This window comes from Ostrea edulis, chromosome 9 (assembly GCF_947568905.1).
Source record: "Ostrea edulis chromosome 9, xbOstEdul1.1, whole genome shotgun sequence".
NCBI lineage: Eukaryota > Metazoa > Mollusca > Bivalvia > Ostreida > Ostreidae > Ostrea > Ostrea edulis.
Genome location: NC_079172.1, coordinates 62,661,892 through 62,682,650, shown reverse-complemented (window position 1 = coordinate 62,682,650; position 20,759 = coordinate 62,661,892). Strand labels below are relative to the sequence as shown.

The 20,759-nt window shown below is 34.5% G+C and overlaps 1 protein-coding gene across 2 annotated transcripts in view; it reads right to left on the bottom strand.

Moving 5' to 3' along the window:
* LOC125657557 (monocarboxylate transporter 5-like) overlaps positions 1-3,563 on the bottom strand; it is a 24,235-nt gene extending 20,672 nt beyond the window's left edge. The window contains exon 1 of one of the 2 annotated variants that reach the window (XM_048888214.2): positions 3,465-3,563. The gene's annotated coding sequence lies outside the window, so the exon portion shown is untranslated. Of the gene's footprint in view, positions 1-3,186 lie in introns of both variants that reach the window. The other variant, XM_056149845.1, reaches the window with a different exon arrangement.
* Positions 3,564-20,759: the final 17,196 nt, after the last annotated feature.

The window sequence follows — 20,759 nt, the reverse complement described above, 5'->3', positions numbered from 1 at the left end:
TTGGCCTCAAAACCATAAAAAAAGGAACAAATTTCAAGAAAATTTCGATTTTGAACACTTCTTTTCTTGTATCAAAAACACGAATAGGAAGTTGTACGTAAGTCTGCAATTCAAAACCTATGTCTGATTAAAGTATTTGTCTGGAGAGTTTTCATATGAATTGTCATATTAGCATAACTGCACCATTACTGAAAGTTATGCATTGGATAATTTGACCCCATCTTTCAGGACTTTGATTTATTTACCGCTGTACATTTGTAATAGTGAGTGCAGCAAGCCACAGTAAAGTGCTGGCTCGTACTGCGAGCTCTAATGACTAGAGCGCGTGAAAGAATCCGAGCTAAATCTAAACCTCTAACAAGGAAAATTTTTTGACGCCAATCCTAGAAGTCCCTTGTCAAAAATGGCTGAGATCTCACAAAGTCACACCTTAGAATATGATTGTGAACTTACATGGATTATCATCCTAATCTTGTGGCCTCCTACCTCCAAAATTCAGTGCAACATTAAGCGAAATGTTTAACAAAGTGCAATGTTTATGAAAGGCAGGCTAAGATGATGTGTGACATCATATCTACCTTTTGACGTATGTCATAATAAGACAGACAGTGGCGGATCTAGATACGTACTTGTTATTAGTCATACTACCGGGACAATATTGAATATACGTAAACATTAGGCATACGTAATATGGCATCGAATACAAATTGTGTATCATCGACTGCAAACCACAAATCTGATTAAAATACTAAATTCTCAATAGGAATTTATTATTCTAACAAGAAAAAGGGAAACTAATTGTTAGAATATGTGAGGGAGCACTAAAAATAATGAGTGCTTGAATCCATTTCCTTTTAACATGTCCGATAATGCAAACCACGATCCCCCCCATGATAACCAACTATGCCACTTGCTATTAACGACTGAAAAATTAGTTTTGGTTTTGTGAATTAATGTATTAATGAATTAATTAATGTATCCTCACAACAGTGGAGAGGGGCTTAAATATATTGCAATTTTATTCAATAATATATATGTGAATGCTGAAATAATTGTGTTACAACTAGGATTATGTACAATATTATAAAAATTGTACTAATTTTCTCTTTTGGAACATATCATTGCTAAAAGGAGATTATCATATGAATTTAATTTTTATAAAATTAGATATGTGCGCATGGTGGTAGTCGTGGTGGTGGTGGGTCCCGCACATATACATGCCCAATAGTTGAAATTCTCGATTTATTTTAAAATTATCATATTGAAATACGTTTTATGTTCAAAGGCAGTGCTGTTAAAACACAGTTTTACAAATTTGAAAGGCTTGGACATTTTTATCATACAATTAGTAACTTGAAAAGATTGAGAGTAGAAAAAAAAGGAAAGTTGAGGCAGTCGACTGCTGAAAGCATACAGTTCAGAACAAGTCATGCATCAAAGGTTAAGCAAGTCACAGTGAAGGCAGCAGAAATAAAATGTATATATAGCATAAAAATATTTCAATCACATTCATGTACAGTGGAGCCTCGGTAATCCGGACGCTTCACCTTCCGGACGATTTTTCTTGGGAACGGAATTTTTATACATTATTTTGCATCATTAATCCAGAAATTCGTGTTCCGGATCCAGACGGTCACTTTTTCCTACAAAATATTTTAATGCATTGAAAATTGTACTGTTAATCCAGACGGTAATTTCGTTTAGGGAAGGTCTGTGTCGGACAATTTTAGCAAGGCGTAAATTATAAAGAAAACAAGCCAAACAGTCTAATTGAAGCGATTACCTGTACCCTGTAAACACCTCCCTCCAATTAGGTGGTGTGTGATAATAAGTCCGTAAGATAGCATGTGCCGATCGAGACATTGTATTGCCAATTTTCGCACATAAGATCTTTATTGCGTGTAGTGTTGAATTTTGTAAATACATCTGTTGCATATTATTTTATAGTCTTGATCAATACCCTAATCGTATTAATAAATTGAACATCATGCCGTAATGATAATTTTTCTAACTGCTACACATATCAGTTGTACTGATTCGTAAATTGATATCGGCTTATTCAAATCTAAAGAGTGTAGATTATACTTCATGATTCTGGATTTTATACTGTTGATTGGCGTGAAATATACATGTATGTTCATGCACATGTATATGTAGTATAAGTTTTTAACGTTTAGAATGTCACTCATGTAGAATGTACCTGTGTACGATTGATTCTTGTTACGATGTTGTAGAGCTTTATTGCTTTCGAATTTTTAAACTCAGGGTAGAAGTGAGAAAATTACCATTTTAAGGAAAATGACATTTAAATTCTGTATGTACCTGTAATGTTAGTTTCACACGAGTTTTGTTCCGTTATTATCGCATCATGAAAATAATAGGTGCACGTGACTAGATCAAAGCAGTAGTAGGTCTTGATATTAAGAGCTTAAATGATTTTGTTCTCCCAATATTGTCTTGGATGATTATAGAATAAGAAATATAAACTCTGGCAGATTGAATTTTGGTTAAAGAATGTTGTCAACTGACATGATAATCACGAAATTCTTATATCAACTTTGGACGATGAAGATTGTTTTAACAAACCGCCAAACCCATGAATCGTGACAGATGGAAATTACCAGCCTCTTTAAGAAGTAAAAGTGTGATGAAATGTTTGAAGTGTAAATGATTATGTTAGTTACTAATGATTTATTTACTTATAGTTACATAAAGTGCTTCATTATTTGTTTTAGTGCATACTGTACACAGTTTTGTATATTTATTTGTAGGGATCATATGTATGTACAATGTAAGCACAGGCAAATACACTGAACACGTACATTAAATTTTAGTGCTTTGAAATACATGTAAATGTTAACATTATCATAATTTATTTACTAATGCAAATGGTCAAATCCAATGATAGAATGTGTTGAATTCACTATGCATCAATAAAGTAGGCACATATTGGTTACTTATGTAAAGATAGAAATATGCGATTCAATTATCCGGACACTGCATTTATCCGGACGATTTTGCTGGGAACCAAAGTGTATGGATTAACGAGGCTCCACTGTATACATGTTTTAATGATTTTTAATATAGAACCTTGGGAGAAAATTCATGTAATGAGTATTTGGTAAATAGATATTGTTTTTTAATTGAACCTGATCAAAGCATGAACATTACAAAATATGTACATACATGAAGCTGCGCTCGCTCAAACGGTAGCACCGTCAACATATTAGGGATCAAACCAAATATCGCACTCATGGCATAATCGCCGAATCCCTGTTGATGAATCAAATCGGATGCATTCGTTAGTTCGTAATCACCCAAACCATGTATTTGTCCCAAATTATTTTTAGCACAAGCGATAAGATATCCGTTTCTTGATGCACACATCTAAGTAAGGCATTATTGCTAGCAGTTAATGATCGTCATTTCAATAAACTAACAGCTTAGAAATACCCTTAGTTTACCTTTCACCGAATTACCGTGTAGTAGTGCAGAAGTACTAGTAGTGTACATGGCCTGGTCGAGTATTGACCGGATATACACTTCGAAAAAGAAAAAAGAAATTCCTCCGGTGAGTTTCCGGTTTGTCACCACATAGGCAACTCTCTATGTTTTCATTCAGGGGCGGATCCAGGAATTGCGGTTACGGGGGGGGGGGGGGGGGGCACTTTATGAGGCAGGGGGTCTGGGGGCGAAGCCCTGGTGGAAGCCTCTTAGTAAAGTCCCATTTAGAGACACCATTGCCGGTGAAGGGCTGCGAAATCACGGATTCATTTTGCACGGATAATAAAATTGTCCGTGCATTTTTTCAAATTATAAAATCAATTGATTTGTGACTTTGAACATATTTTGAATTGTTTTGTGTACACCCCAGGGAATGTCTATCAGTCACGGAATTTTCAGTGCATTGTGACGTCACCGTAATTGTTTCGTCACAAACATTTGTCCGTGATTTGTATGCAATATTTCCGTGATTCCTTCATTACATCATAACAATTATAGGTTATAGACTTTGTATGGGAAAATATGACGACCGAGTTTTTTGGCGCGTAGACGGACCGAGCTTGCGAGGTCCGTTCGCGACAAAAAACGAGGTCGTCATATTTCCCATACAAAGTGTATAACCTTTTTATTATATACTTTCAATTTCATTTAGAAACTAACAATAATTTTATTTTTAACAATAACTTTATCGGTTTAACTGAGTAAAAGATGAAAAACACGAAAAATTTGAAAATTAACGGCGTAGAAATTTGATTGTGACGTAATGTTTGCGGGCCGGAATGTTTCCGGGCATATATCGTGTGATATATGCCCGCAAACTTTTAAAGAAAAAAGAAGAGATGAAATTGAAAGTATATGATAATGTAAGATTTACAGACGGCAGACTATATTTCTTTCAAATACAAGTCTTTTATCGTTATTTCATATGAATTCTTCAATTTACGGAATTTCCGTAAACTATGGTATCCGTGACTGAAGAAAAAATCTGTCCGTGATTTAATAAATAATACAAATCACGGATTCATCCGTGGATGATAACAATTTCCGTGAATCTAAAAAAAAAAAGTGTATTATATGTGTACTGGCATGTAATACCTGGAATAATAACACAAATTGCACGTAAATAATTAAAAGAAATTTAATAACATCATATATGAAATTGACATTCATTGTTGTGAACATGACCCAGTGCAGACCACCACTCTCCGGATGTGTATTGACTATTTGAATAAAATTGTCCACAACTGGGCGAAAGCATGGCTTTTCAGCATAAACGCATAGTTGAAAGCCCGCGATAATTGGAAATTGTTTTTTCTAGATAGACTGCGCTAAGTGAAAGTCAATGACGAAATCATCGAGCCATCCGTGATCCACAGTTCCGTTAATTCGACCAAGCGATTCATCCGTGAGTGTAACTCCTACGTTCTGTAATTCTGACGGAAATTTTTGTTTGTTTCGTGCAATTTCCGTGCGCTTTTGGCCTGGAGAAAGATGCGTCTCCAAGGTAGTGTATCACAGCAATGTTTTTAAAGTTTGGTGAGAGAGGGACGTAAACTTCTTTTCTAAACCTTTTATACGTAATGGTGAATGGTAACGTCAACTTGGTGTACTTACATACACTGCACAGTAATAACTCCAAATGTGGACTTGTCCGTTTTTAACATAATTTACGGATCAATAAAATTGAAAACTAGAAACACAATTATCATTATTTATCACATCCATAAACACATCAAATCACGGAAACTGCATGAACAAATCTTAAAAGTCACGGACGATTTTTTAAATCACGGATGATTTTAAAGTCACGGACGATTTTATAGTCACGGATACCAAAGTTACGGAAATTCTGTAAATTGTTCTTATTAAAGAATTATAAGAGAATAACGATTAAAATAAAATATTATTCTTGTATTATGAAAGAAATATAGTCTTCCGTCTGTAATTTAGTGTAAATGTCGCATGTTTAACAATTACAGTGGCGTCACAATGCACAGAAAATGTCCATGACTGGTAGATTCTACCTACATATCCACTACCTACATGCACATGCATATTCTATATTTTAAAAAATGCACGGAAATGCACGGAAATTTTTATCATCCGTGCAAAATGAATCCGTGATTTGTACTATTTTTATCTATTTCCGTGCATCCGTGCGTCCGTGACTGTCCGTGTTTTGTCAACCTATCAATGTGTCAATTTGGCTAGATTGACATATTGGCCATTAGAAATTTGAAGTTTGATTTTATAATTATTGGCGACTATAACTATGCGCTTGCCCACGCAGGCGAGTAACTACTAATCCCCGTTTTCATTGAAGTCCAAGTCTGCATAACCTGAAGGGGTAGCCTCGCAATTCAAACTTGAGTCCGTGGCCCGGGCTGGGATGGGAACCTTGGTTACACTGGCCGCCATGCCCGCAGAATCTGTCATCTGTTGCATCTGTTCGTCAGTAAAGCGTAGCGAAGGGTTGTCGTTAACACCCGTGAACTGGCCCTGATCATCACTACCCCCGGGCTCACTCGCAGCAGGGATCCTCCTCCTTCTTCCCCTGGTCGAAGGTTGCGCTCCTCCATTTTTTGTTATCGCCAACAATATGTAAAGTAAATTTAATCAAGTACCGTGAAAATTAAGGAAATTGAGGTAGTATGCAAGTTTTTTTTTAAAAGGTGTCAAAATTGACCAGAATACATGAATCCAAAATTGGTACAGGCAACAATTTGCAAAATTAACGCTAGGAGCCTGTAGCCTTGGTCGTAGCTACATTTATCTTCGCTCCGAGGCTTAAATAACAGAAGTACCGCCAACGGTACATAATAAGCCCATGAAAAACTAATATAGGGTGTTTTCTTACACCATGATTTGTAGAACTTATCTTCAAGTAGTATTTGCAATCATCAGGGTATGACATACATTTTAAAAACAGACAAATCATGTACTCTCTATTATTTTTTTTTAATTTGGCATAGGATGTATACGTACGAAGTTTGATGGTCATAACCCCAATGGTTTGGTCTGTATTCTGCTACTACGACCTTGATCTATGACCTTGTTAAACAATAGACATCCTCCATTGGCATAAAGTGTATGTATACCGAGTTTGACAGTCCTAGCCCCAACAGTTCGGCCTGGATACTGCCTACAATGTTCTCCTACTTGGCGATAATGCCACCATGACCTAACTTTCACCTTGAAAATAATAGACATCCATCTCTTATTATGGTGATCAAATGTACCAAGGTGTAATATCCTGGAGTTCACGGTTCGGTTTGTATCCTGCCTATAATGTTTTCCTATTAAGTGATACTGCGACCATGACCTTTGATCTTGAAAAAAAAAAACAATAGGCATTTTCCTCACATCATGGTGATGATATGTACCAGTTACAATATCAGGAGCTTATGGTTCGGTTTGAATCCTGCCTGTCTTCGGCGGGCGTTCGTCTTACCTCTCGAATTTCCATAAGCTGGGAAATCTTGCACGGTGCTCGTGACGTAATTTATGACCTCACGGATACCCGAAAATACACAAACATAGGAGACATTGCATTGTACAATCGCGTTTTAAATCGAGGAGTGATTATATATGATTAAGAAAATAAGATTTACATGCTTTTACGGATTTCATGTAACATCTCAGAATGTACTTGGGTACACGAGATTCAAAACGAATACATGTCCACGTGTTAGTATTCGAATCGACGCCATTGGGACCAAAATTTTCAAGTTCCATAGGTATCGTTTAATTTTTCATAGGTTTTCTATATTTTCCTTTTAAACATGTATATATACGTGTTACCTATAGGGAGAGCTCTGCTTGTGTTTATTATACAGACAAACATTCCAGCAAAAGAAAACAACAACAAAATAAAGGTCTAATCACATCAGATTTACTAAACCAGCCTATCAAACATGTATACCCCTATCATTTGTTAACAGTTTTTTTTAGCGTTTTTACCAATTATGACATTTTAAGCTACAACCTGTGTAAAAATAGTACAATAGTCATTATATTACACATGGTTGTTCTGATTATTTACCTTAAAGTATATACACATTTGTTTTTATGAATGGAAAATACTAAAAGAAAATTTTACATAATATATGCCTCATTCTCACAAAAATTGTACAACAAGAATCATTGAGAAAATTGGACATCATGTCATTTTTATGGAAATTCCTCTGACACAAACATTTAAATTTGATAGTAAATTAAAGATAAACATCTGTTTAACAAAAAAAAAACACAATAAAAAAAATCACATGTCATCACATTTATTTTTATCTCAGGGCCAATAATGTAAAGGTACCCCCAATGAAATCGACAACGAGAATCATTGCCAAAATTGAACATAACGGCACTTTAATGCATATTTCTTTGACCAAAGCATAAAATTCTTAAACTTAATTAAGAATGAACATCTGCTTAACAGAAAACAATAAAAGAATCACATGTCTTCACATCTATTATTATACCAGAGCCAATAATGTAAAGGTACCCCCTTAAAATGGACAACAAGAATCATTGCAAAGATTTAACGTAACGGCACTTTAATGCATGTTTCTTTGACCAAAGGTCTTCACATCTATTTTTATCCCAGAGCCAATAATGTAAAGGTACCCCTTGAAATGGACAACAAGAATCATTGCATAGATTTAACGTAACCAAAGATAACATCTTTATATTTAATTGAAAATAAACATCTCAAATGAAATCTAATTTGATAATACTTTGCATGAACTCTGCTTCATTCAATAGAAACAATGTATGTGTACTACATATATATGACTCATTTTCACATCACATGAACAGCCTTTGAGAAATTGATACATATATACAGTATGCATATATATAAAAACACACGATCTAAATTTTATAAACACAAAATTAAAAAAATAACAGTCTTATAGATTTGACAAATACTGTACAACTTTTCCAATGACAGATTTTGACTTTGACACTCTCGGTTTCTTAGAATCTTGCAAGTTCTCACTAAACACGTTATGAATGAGATCGTCGGTGCAGGTATACGTATGATCGTAGTTGGATATAGGCGTTAATTTAATTGCGGTGGAAGAGTCTGACGCGTGTTGCTTATCCCATCGTGCGTCTCTAGCCCGAGATAAATTGTTTAGACGTTTAAGTTTCGCTTCTTTACAATATTTTCCTTGGAGTTTATGCCGAGCCATCGGATACGCTTTTTGCACGGTATAAATCAAACCGATCACGGTCAAAAACGGTAAAATACGAAATGGTGAAACTGACCGATATTGGTTCCGTCTTTTACAATCGCAAGTGACGTAGAGCGAGTATGGCATTACTTTAAAACGCGATTGTACAATGCAATGTCTCCTATGTTTGTGTATTTGCTAAACACTGACGCTGAATATGACGTAACAATTCACTGTTTACATCAGTTACATAGCGTTTCCCGCGTTCAATAAATAGGCGGATCAAAAATGTCTAAAGTTAGAATACATGTACTTTGATTGAGCTCTGTCCTCACACGTTAGGTGCTAATATTTCGAGATATTTTTGCCCTGTTATGGATCTAGATACTGATGCCAATATGTTTTGCTTCGCCCTCAAACACGGTCACGCCGTAAGACATATTACAGATTAGTAACAAATATTGATATTAAGCTTTGATAAACCGATTTAACTTCGACGAGTTAAATCATACATGTATTATAATAACTTGACTAGAAATGTTTACATGTAATTCAACAATTATCGTAAATATTGATAAGAACACTACAGAAACTGATTTCAAAGATTCGTTCTTGACGCTTGACGTCAGTTGTTAACGTGGAAATGACATTTTTTGAAGATCGAATAGGATCCAAACCCAGCTAAATAGAGGATATCTATATTGCGTGTTTTGATATTTGGTTTATCCAACTCGTTGATAGGGTGTATTTATTCGCGAGGCTTGCTTCGCGAATAAATACACCCTATCAACGAGTTGGATAAACCAAATATCAAAATACGCAATTATAAAAATAGGAATAACGCCTGACTGTTGCACTTCTAGAAATGTGATAAGTTCCTCTGGATTCAATAGTTATCCTTTAACGCCTGACTGTAGCACTTCTAGAAGTGTGATAAGTTCCTCTGGATTCAATAGTTATCCTTTAACGCCTGACTGTTGCACTTCTAGAAGTGTGATAAGTTCCTCTGGATTCAATAGTTATCCTTTAACGCCTGACTGTTGCACTTCTAGAAGTGTGATAAGTTCCTCTGGATTCAATTAAATTAGAAGCAGGTCACGAAATTTCGGATATAATGATGTGTAAATTCTCATTCAGCTTTATTTTTTGTCCAATCAAAACAATTGTAAGAAATAAAAGTGGAATGATATGCATAATTGTCAGACTTTGCTTTGTTAAGATTGGATAATGAAGCATTTTGGTTGTGAATTTTTTTTTTAACAATCATATACATGTATAGCATATGTCGCAAATTGCATGTTTTCGGCTCGCTAATCGATATGTTTCTAGAGCACGAATTTAACACGTCCTATTAAACCAATGTGATGATCCACAGAAACTCTACACAAATATTTTCGTATACCAAACGCATTTAATAAAATATTGAACGGCAAAATTATATAAAAATACATATATATTACTGTAACGTGCCGGGCGTCTACCGTGTGTCTAGGCTCGTGCCCGGTTCACCCGAGTTTTATTGAACAATGATAAGCCCTATCTGGAGTACAACTAGTTGCAATATATACAAATATTATTGACACCTGTCTGGTGCTTAACGAAATACAACAAGTTAAACAATTTACAAAATATACATATATTCTATACACCTGTCTGGTGTCCTGAACCCCTGGTTATTCAACTGGTCTTTAATTTAAACAACTTGTCTTGTAAGTCACTGGCCTAACCACTTGCATATGCCAACTGTCTATAGCCACTTGCATGGGCCAGTTGCATATGACACTTGCCAATTGCCACTTGCATCAGCCAGTTGCAATGCCACTTGATATATAGCCACTTGCCGTATTATGCCAGTTGCATATCAAAAACCCACAGTGCTAATGATTCTAACACTGGAAATGAGATACGTTTTAACTATAGCTATGAATCACTTACTCACAAGAGCACCAATGTGATACTGTCAATAACTATCGTCTACTTCTATCAATTAGACAACGAACGAACCCTGGATCCAAGTGGCTGCTCACTATATATGTGTTCCAGCATTCACATATTAACAGGCTACAAGACTCTACATACCACAATCTAATTAGGGGGTTTAAAAAGTCTACCTGACTATCTACATATGCATAACTATTTTTTTTTGTTTTATTCTTTTATGATATCAATTCTTCTTAACTCTTTTTAATCAACAGACACATTAATTACAATATTTACAATTATTTTTGATTATACAGTCAAAGGGAGATAATTCACTGTCTGTTTCATTACAATGCTGAACTCGATGAAAAGGTGAGGGGAGGGGGGGGGGGCAACTCTAACAGACTTTCATTACGTACAGCCCAAAGTCGTCAGGTTCGACAGACGACATGTACAATACGAGTTACACACAGGTTGGTGGACGTAGTTCATGCGGGGATGGGGGACATAATGCACCAAAAGATAAGTAAAATTTACGCGCGCTAAAATATTTTCAAACGCAACGTTACGAATCTGTTCAGCATTATCTATATAAAACAGTGAGCATCATTAATAAACTATTTACAAGCACAATAAATACAAAGAATATACAAGAAAATATGCTCTTTTTACCGTACCGTACCTATACTGGATTCAGAAACTAGACAAAAGCCTTACAAACGGAGATACATCGCAGGATCCAGTAAACCCTATCTTCGCTCTCGCGAAAATATTAACTGCAGTGCTGTGAAGGAGACATGATTTACCATCTTCACAAGTCAAGTGTTATTGATTCGGTACCTCGCACTAACCCTTAACATCATTCGCTATATGAAAGGTGGGTACATTAGACCATTACGCAATTTACTATAAATAAAACATCCAATGAAATCACTGCATCTTGTTATGGTGTACATGGATACAAATGACGCGATCTCATACTGCTGTATTCTGTATACGCGCAATTGTAATATTCACACCATTAATTAGGTTTATTGATAGTAGATCAAGTTTGGAAACCTTTTTGCTGAAGACAATATTGCTTAAACGATCGAAATAGCCAAAACTGTACATAGGTATCAATACACGTGTTTTTATTTGAATCTCTCGTTTTGTGTTGTTATAAATAGAACCGCATTCCCATTGGTTCCCATTCTTTTGTGGAAACAATCAGAATGAGCCCAACTTTTATATAGCCACTGATATCAAGGGTTAGTGCGAGGTAACGAATCAATAACCCTTGACTTGTGAAGATGATAATTTACCAGAACGTACCCAAGAAGTGGTTAAATGAAACGTGGAGTCTCAAACATTCCAAAGAACGTTAAGTAAACATGACATCACAAAACTTTTTTTCAAATCAATAGCATCAAACACGTACGGGTTTCAACACTTTATGAGTGACTATCAATCATGACAAAATATAACTCTTAATCTGTATGCTTTGTGGGATTTATAAGATCAATCACTGTTCATTATCTTCACCTCTATAGGAGTTATGAGATTGATCATTGTTCATTATCTTCACCTCTATAGGAGTTATGAGATTGATCACTGTTCTTTATCTTCACCTTTATAGGAGTTATGAGATTGATCACTGTTCGTTATCTTCACTTTTTATGTATAACACTCTAGAACATGTTAAAGTTTACTATCAGAATTTCAAGCGATGGTGTTTCAAAATTTAGAATAGATAACAGAATGTATGATCATCAAAAGAGTGGATATGTAGATTTTATATGTCATTGGTTTTCCCAAATCTGCAGGTGGAATGTCATTATTTTTACATACTTAGTGTTGATGCTATTCATATATAGACTGCTGTTTTTAACCCTTTTCCATTGCACATTAACACGTCTAACGAAAGCATACGACTCCAAACTACTTTGATTTCATTGTTGCATATTATTAAAATAGCGTATTTACAGGGGTTTCAACAGTCTCATTTAAAGTCAGCATTTCACGAATTCTATGGTAGCTAGAACGATCTGATATACAGACATAACCCGTTGTTCGGTCGAATGCTGGCTGACACGATTCATACCAATTGTTAAGGCCTTCTTTACAAGCTGATTCTGTCTACAGATTACTCTGTTTACCTGATCAAGATATAGGGCTCACGATGGCTGTCACCGGTTAACAGGGGATGCTCACTCCTCCTGGGCACCTGCAGGCATGCCATGGAAGCCATCTTAGGACTAAGAGATATCTTAAGATAAACTTAGAATGTATCTTAGTCCTAGGTGAGGCCACTGAATCCGTCCTAACTTAAGGTATATCCTAAGATTTATCCTAAAGTTAAGACATCACTAGACCCGTCCTAAGATGAATTTAAGATATTTTAAACTTTTTATGTTTAACTGTGGCTTCCGCACGAGCCTAAATGTGTGTGCAAGGGAGGGGAATCCGGAGTGACCGTATCTTAAGATATTACGACAATCACTTAGATTAGATGTTCTCAGATGAACATGCACAGCATCGTGAGTAAATACCGACTCACGCGGCCAATGATCCACAATACATGTATATTAATGTACTTTGTTTCAAACAACATTCACTTCCAGCGTCTCTCTAAATAATGGCAGCTCTCCGCTTTTATGTCAGTGGAAGTTTTCAAGAGATCGTCGCAATATTTCAAGACAAACACAGGAAATTATATTAATGACGCTACAAATTGCTTAGTCGGAATTTCCAAACAATACACATACATGCCAGTTGATGTTACAGAATTAAGCCAAATAAAAAAAGTTTTTAAATTAAATTTCTCATTTTCCAAACATTGTTGGAGCAATAGATTGTATTCATTTTAAAATCAAATCCCCATTCACCAATGAACACATGCAGGTATATGTAAACGGAAAAATCAACACATGCAGGTATATGTAAACGGAAAATTCTATATAAAATTGAATGATCTTACTTGTTTTCTATTACATGTATATCTATATGTAAGAAATTTAAAAAGAACGTGATGGGGAGATTTTTTTAAATTATGCATATTTTTTAGAGTCTTGCAGTGGTGTAATCACTAAGTCGGGAGTAGTAGTGGTTTTGTTCCTCAAGCCTCACTCCGGTGTGTGTGTTACTTTTAAAAACAAAATTTAACAATATTACCTTGCATGATCATATACAATCTTACAAGTCATCAAAACAGTTTGAAACCACTGCTTGATATCATCGTCCTTTGGTCTGTAGTTTTACAATTCTTAAGCACTTTCCTAAGTATCTCTTAAATCTATCCTAGTTAGGATTTGTCCTAAGTGAGTTTCTATGTCCATCTTAAGATATGTCTTAGGACCATCCTAAGAATCACCCACAAACATATCTTAAGTCATGTTTTAGGAATATTTCTAGGAAACCTTCGATAGCATGCCTGCTGATCTAGCCTCTGGTGTGTCTGGGGGTCCGTGTTTTTTCCTACCTTTTGTATTCTTTGGGAAGTACTAAAATGATCTTTGTTCTTTATCTTTGACTTTCACTTGGCTTTAGATATCTTGATTTAAGTATTTTGATAAGTGGTTGTTTTTCCTGAATTGTGAAATGACTTTTTAAAAATCTGAATCAATTGTGCAATTGCGTTAAGCACATACATGAAAGGTGAAGATAACGAACAGTAATCAATATCATAACTCCTGTAAGAAATACAATAGAGAGAGTTGGGCAAACACGGTCCCCTGGACACATCAGAGGTGGGATCAGGTGCCTAGGAGGAGTATCGCGGTAAGCATCCCATGTTAACCGATCAGTCCTGCCGTGAGCCCTATATCTTAATCAGGTAAACGGAGTTATCCGTAGTCAAAATCAGTGTGCCAAGAACGGCCTAACAATCGGTATGAAACACGTCAAACAGCATTTTACCCAATGATAGGTTGCATTGGCAAACTAGATCCTTATAACAATCATAGAATTTACGAAATTTATTTTTCTTATGTTCGGACCACCTTTGAATACTCAAATATTGTTTGGGAAAATTGTATAGAAAAGAAATGCAAATTTACTTGAAGATGTTCAAGTTGTAGCAGCACGAATAATTACAGGTTTAAGGGTAAACTCATCAAGATCGATACTTTATAATAAAGTTGTATGGGATATCTTAGCAATAAGAAGGAAAATACATAAACTTGTGCTATTCAACAAGATAGTTCATGGATTAATCCCCCAATATTTGCAGGACTTACTTTGACCATGTATTTTACCTGCTAACTCTTATTCATTAAGAAACCAGGATACTCTAAAATTTAACATTCCAATAGCGAAAACAACTTCGTATATGAATAGCTTTATCCCTTTGACTATAAAATTGTGGAATGACCTACCCTTGAATATTCGAAGTCTTCCAACACTAATATCTTTCAAAAGTGCCATCAAAAGTATATACATTGTATTCCATTAAACCTAAAAATTAATTTAACTATGACAATCGATAAGCAGATATACTGCATTGTCAATTGCGAAATAAAGCTAGTAATCTTAATGCTGATTTATCTAAGCACTTTCTTAGGGAAAATCCTAATTGTGACTTGTGTCAAAATAGTCTTGAAACCACACTTCACTTTTTTCTGAAGTGTCCAAAATATTGTACACAAAGACAAATACTGATACAAAGTTTTAATGATCGACAATTAAAATTACCTTTATCTTTAGAACTTATTTTGTATGGTGACAATAATCTCAGTTATAACCAAAATATTGCAATTTTCAGAATTGTACATGAATTTATTTTGTCTGCAAATAGATTTGTTTAATTTCTTTAAATCTTTCATTCTCATACCACAGAACCAACTTGTTTATATCTGTTTCCTGTGTCTATATCTATATTATATTTATAGTCATACACCAAGCTGTAACTTGTCATAGAAATGGAACCCGTTAAACATATCAATGTATATAATATTATATTACTTCATTATCATGATAACTATATCTGTATGACCTTGACCATGTATTTGTATGGAGAGGGCTTATATAGACAACGTCAGTTGTCCAATCCTTTTATGTATTATACACATAATAAGATATTGTTAAAAAAATAGAATTTGCGAAATTCTGACTTTGAACGAGACTGTTGAAACCCCTGCACCATGAATAAAGCAGATCAGCTAACAAAGCAACACAATTCGTGCCCATGGTATTCCCAACAGACTGTTGGAAAACCTGATCAACAAATACCACGATGATATTGTCATTGAGGAACTCCAGCATAATTTTAATTTCAACGTCATAGTACTTGTGTGTGGAATCAGTGGTGTTTGACTAAGTAATATTTTGGGTGACTGATCACTGGATATGAGTATTTCCGTTTTCCATATTTGTTGAAGAAGCAACTGTCTATGGTGTCAAAAAGTCTAGTTTTAAATTTATCGCGAGGAATGGTCGTGTAAAGTGTTGAAAAGTCAAACGTTTTGATGTTGATTTGAGAAAATTTTAGCGATTTCAGGTTTACTAAAAGTTCTTTAGAATGTTTTAGAATGCATATTTGATTTACATCATTTCTGGCATATGTAGTCGCACATTACGCTTGAGTTTCCCCTTCACAGCTGTTAATATTTTCGTGAGAAGCAAAGATACATACATGTAGCGATAGAGACAAAAGTATCACATATAAACTATCCTGAGTTTCGTATTATCACATATAAACTATCCTGAGTTTCGTATTCTTTATGGGAGCTGGTCCTTGTTTGTTATCTGCACTTTTTTCTAAACAAGTAGCGAATGATAAATACCATCATCAGTGTAGATTCACCCAAAATGTCTTCTTTTTAAAAAAAATCTTTATATCTTTAAAGGCCGTAAAAATTTCAACGTTATTGACTTCCCTCTCTAATATGCTTTTTAATTACATGGAATGCAACATATGTCTGTTTATACACTAAAACTATAGTAAAACTTGATGGCTTTACTTTAGGCCCAATCAAGAAATCGGTTTTCAGTCGTCGTTATATTTTGTAAAAACACGATTTTGATAATTCATTATCATTTAAGACGCTGCATACTGCTTCAAAGAAAAACAAAACCATCAAATCAATTCTAAATGAAAAGTAGCTTCAGATTTCTTGGTAGATAGCAGTCTGTTGAGCTTCTGAATTCATCTACATTCGCTGAGCTGTGTGTTTTGGATTTGACGTCTACAACATATTTTGATTTTGTTGCAAAAAAATTATCGACTAATCCCTTTTGAATGTAGCTAAACGAATGTAAGAGTACAACTCACAAGGTTAAGCTAAAATAAGATTTAAATGCTTTGTTTTATTTTCTTGGTCGGTGCTTATCGATGTGATTGCTCATTAAATCCCACTTTATTGCCCTCTTCTTTGACATTTCCCAGAACACATAAGGACATTTTAGGGATCCCCTCATTCAATAGAAACAGTTATTATAGTATATACTAGCTGCAGAACTGTAGCTCTTTGAAAAAAATTGGGACGGAACAGAGAGCTACAGATCCACCCCTTATAGAAACCTTCGATTTACGGCGCACAAAAAGCTGCGCACGGTTGAGGCATGATATCGTTGTATTCTTGTGTTGCTGTCTCATAAATTCAATATCGAAACATTCTTAACATATTTTCCGACTATACTTGTGTCCAAACATACCTTCAAATATTAATGAAAGTCCCATACGACCCGAAAACTCACATCTTCAAATGATTTCGTTGGTTGACGTAGCCATATTAGGTATGATAAGTCATTTCTGTTTGTACTATATTGATTGGTTACATTTCTGTATATACTTAATTCGCATTAACTTACGTTTAATGCGAATTAAATTCTTCATGTGGACGAGGCATTACGTAATTGATTAACTCGTAATATGTAACCTTATATATTGTATCTGATACTCAGAAGAAAAAAAAAGACAATTTAATTTTCACGATTTCAAAAATTATGTTTAGACTACATGTACAATTTATTGACAGATAAAAAAAATATGAGGCTTGTCCTTAGTACTGGGGAATCCTACAGGGATTTAAATGGCAAATACACAATAAGAGTATAAATATAGATGAAGGTAAGTTCTACGTCACGAGTGCTGGCACGGAGCTCTGATTAGGTAAAATTCCCGCTTCGGTGCAACACCCTCTTTAATGCGAAGTAAAACTTAATGCGCATCCCTGTGAACGAGGCATTAAGTTCTAAAAATCCTATGGAATTGAACAGCAATAGCATAACAACTTGTTCCAAATATTATTATCAATGTAAAATCCTGTTAGCTCCTGTGCTTTTGAGCAAAACTGCGCAGTATGCTACAACTAAATATTTACTGGTTCAATACTGATCCCATTGGTGCAAACATATTACACATCTATTATTGAACCCTATCCAGTTGAAATTTTTTGTGTCAATTCAAATTTTGAAAGGGTTTTACAGGGACTATATTTTGTGGCGGAAGGATTGATTAATCAAAAAGTTCTAAATCTGCGTGATGTTACAGTTTCTGTTTCATCCAATGTATCTTTTATTTTTATACTCCTTTCCGTGTATTTTAGTTTTATAATTCATGATACAAGTAGTTGAGAGTTGGAACTAGTTCAAATGTTGTAATTCATTAAATTTGGTTGATGTAATTTCCAAAGAGAATACCGATTCCTTAAAGAATTTAAATTAATTTACTCGAAATTTTTGTATCAGAATTAAGTATCTTCGCCAATAACTGGAGAATATGATTTTTAAAGTTCCACATTAAATTTTAAGACAAGACATTGGAAATTACTTTTAAACTCCCAAATTTGAGATCTTGATTTTTTTTCTCGCATATTAAGTACGAAAAGGTCGTTGTTTATTTCTCTATTACTTGTCTGTTTTGTTTTCATCTGTATTGTTAGAAGACATGGTCATGTATCTATCTTATGTAATGATTGATTTGTGTTGCCTATGTTGTGTTGACACCAACAGACAAATCAAGTTCAATATTGAACTTGAGTTAATTTTAAGTGCTAAAGGTCATGTGTAGAACATTGTAGCTCAATAAGAAGCATTGTGACCCCAGTTTTCTTTTTAATTTCCCATTTCTCCTTCAATGTAGAAATAAAAAGTACACTTGTGAAAAAATTGACATTACTCCAAATTTCAGGTGCGAACCTCTTTAAGGAAAACATCTTGGAAAAGTACATCATCTACACCCTATTGATAACTATATATGTATGTAAGGATGGCAATCGGTCAAAATTTTATAACCGATTACTCGTAAATCGAACAAAAATCTTATTTTTTGGTAATTTTATTTAAAATTATTCAAGTCATATTCATACGAACTAACTTATAAAAAAAAAACAATGTTTAATTACCGGTATGACAATGTGGAAAAAACATGCATGAAGATAAAGTTTGATACGATAGTTACAGTGGTCTGATTTGAACAACATCGTCCTTAATATCACTTCTGCACTCGTAGTTTTTATTTTTAAAAATGATTAACATCAACTACTAATAACAAAAGGCGGTTTCTGAGATTAATTACAAGCTCTCTATTTCCGTCAAATGAGAGGTGAAAATAACAATCTCATAATTTCTATAAGGAATACAAAATAGAGAGTTGGACAAACACGGACCCCTGGACATACTAGCTTTAAATATATACATTGTATAAGGAAGGGCAAAGGTTTAATTCACGAAAGAATTGTCACGTGGGCGGAGATTTTAACCAATCAGAATTACTCATCGTGAGCTCAAGATATAATATATAGAACACACAAGGCTGCTGCACCGCAATTCTGTTTGTTGCACAAAATGAGCATATACTGTTTAGAGGTAAGTGTGTTTTTATTTGTTTCGACTCATTTAAACTAAATGGTGAAAAATGGTAGTGAGTGTAAATTTAGTTAAAGTAATAAATACAAATTAACTCATGAATAGATGGAAAGTTGAAATAACGAATAATGATCAATCTCATGTAATCGAAGCTATGTTACATCACAAAGAATGAAACACTATGTATATGAGATAGGATACATGAAATTTTTGATAAACCCATTAATGTTACTTTACTTAAAGTTTACTGTTCCAAATCTTTAAATTTGCCATATGCTTGACTGAAGAATGCTTATTTTCATATGCATACCAAAATTTAATCGAAAATAAAAATGAATTAATTTACTGTTTACCCGCGCAGAAGAAAATAAAGTCCTTCTGACTCAAAATATATCCAAATATCTTTAAAATCAATCAAATTACATGCAATCATTAAATGTTAACCAGATTAAGCTACATTAGATTGTCGATTTGCATTGCTTTCCGAATTTGCTCAGGCAGCAAAATAGTTTTTATCATTAATATCAAATTTACAGACTGTGCTATCCAATATTATTATATATCTAATATGCTCCCTTCAGATTCTATAAAAAGTATCTAGATTTTTTAGTGTAGCATAAACATAATGTAAATGATGGGTACTATTTAACCTCAACGATGACGTCATGACTGCGTCCTCGATGAATTTTACGTTCTGTCTATGTTTTGGAAATGTCTACCCTTTGTCGTTGTATAAAGGCATACTTAATAGTATGTTAGGTCCACTTTACCACAGAAGGGCATTGGGCGGACACATTTTCCGATATTTATTCATTACCTCATATACATTCTGTTCGTACATTTTGGATCAGCTCTTTGGACGAATAAGGCATGTCCTAATTCGCTCCACTTTTAACATTGATTGGCAAGCCTAAAGACCAAAAAACATGTAGTCTGCGTTGTAAATACGTTTGTAGATTAGTGTAGTTGTAGTGCTAGATGTATTTATATGTAGTTTTTGTTATTATTCTCTGTTGATATTTCCCACATTATGTAATTCTTTTCGTTTGTCCCGAAGAAGGGACGGGTCGTCCCGAAAATTTGACAATCTGGTTGTTCGTGTCGTTGGTCTTTTTAGTGCTTTGTATAATTTTTTGTATTTGACCTTGTATCTACGTTGTGGATCCGACACTTTGAGGTATCGGGTGTTGTTGGAACTTTAGTGCATTTATATATATATATATATATATATATATATATATATATATATATATATATATCTATCTATCAGAAAAGCTTTGACTTCGTATGCATTTTTCCAAACAGATTCCTTTGGTAACAGGAATGTCTGACCTGACCGGCGACACAAGAAGAAGTCAATATAGCTCACGTAAA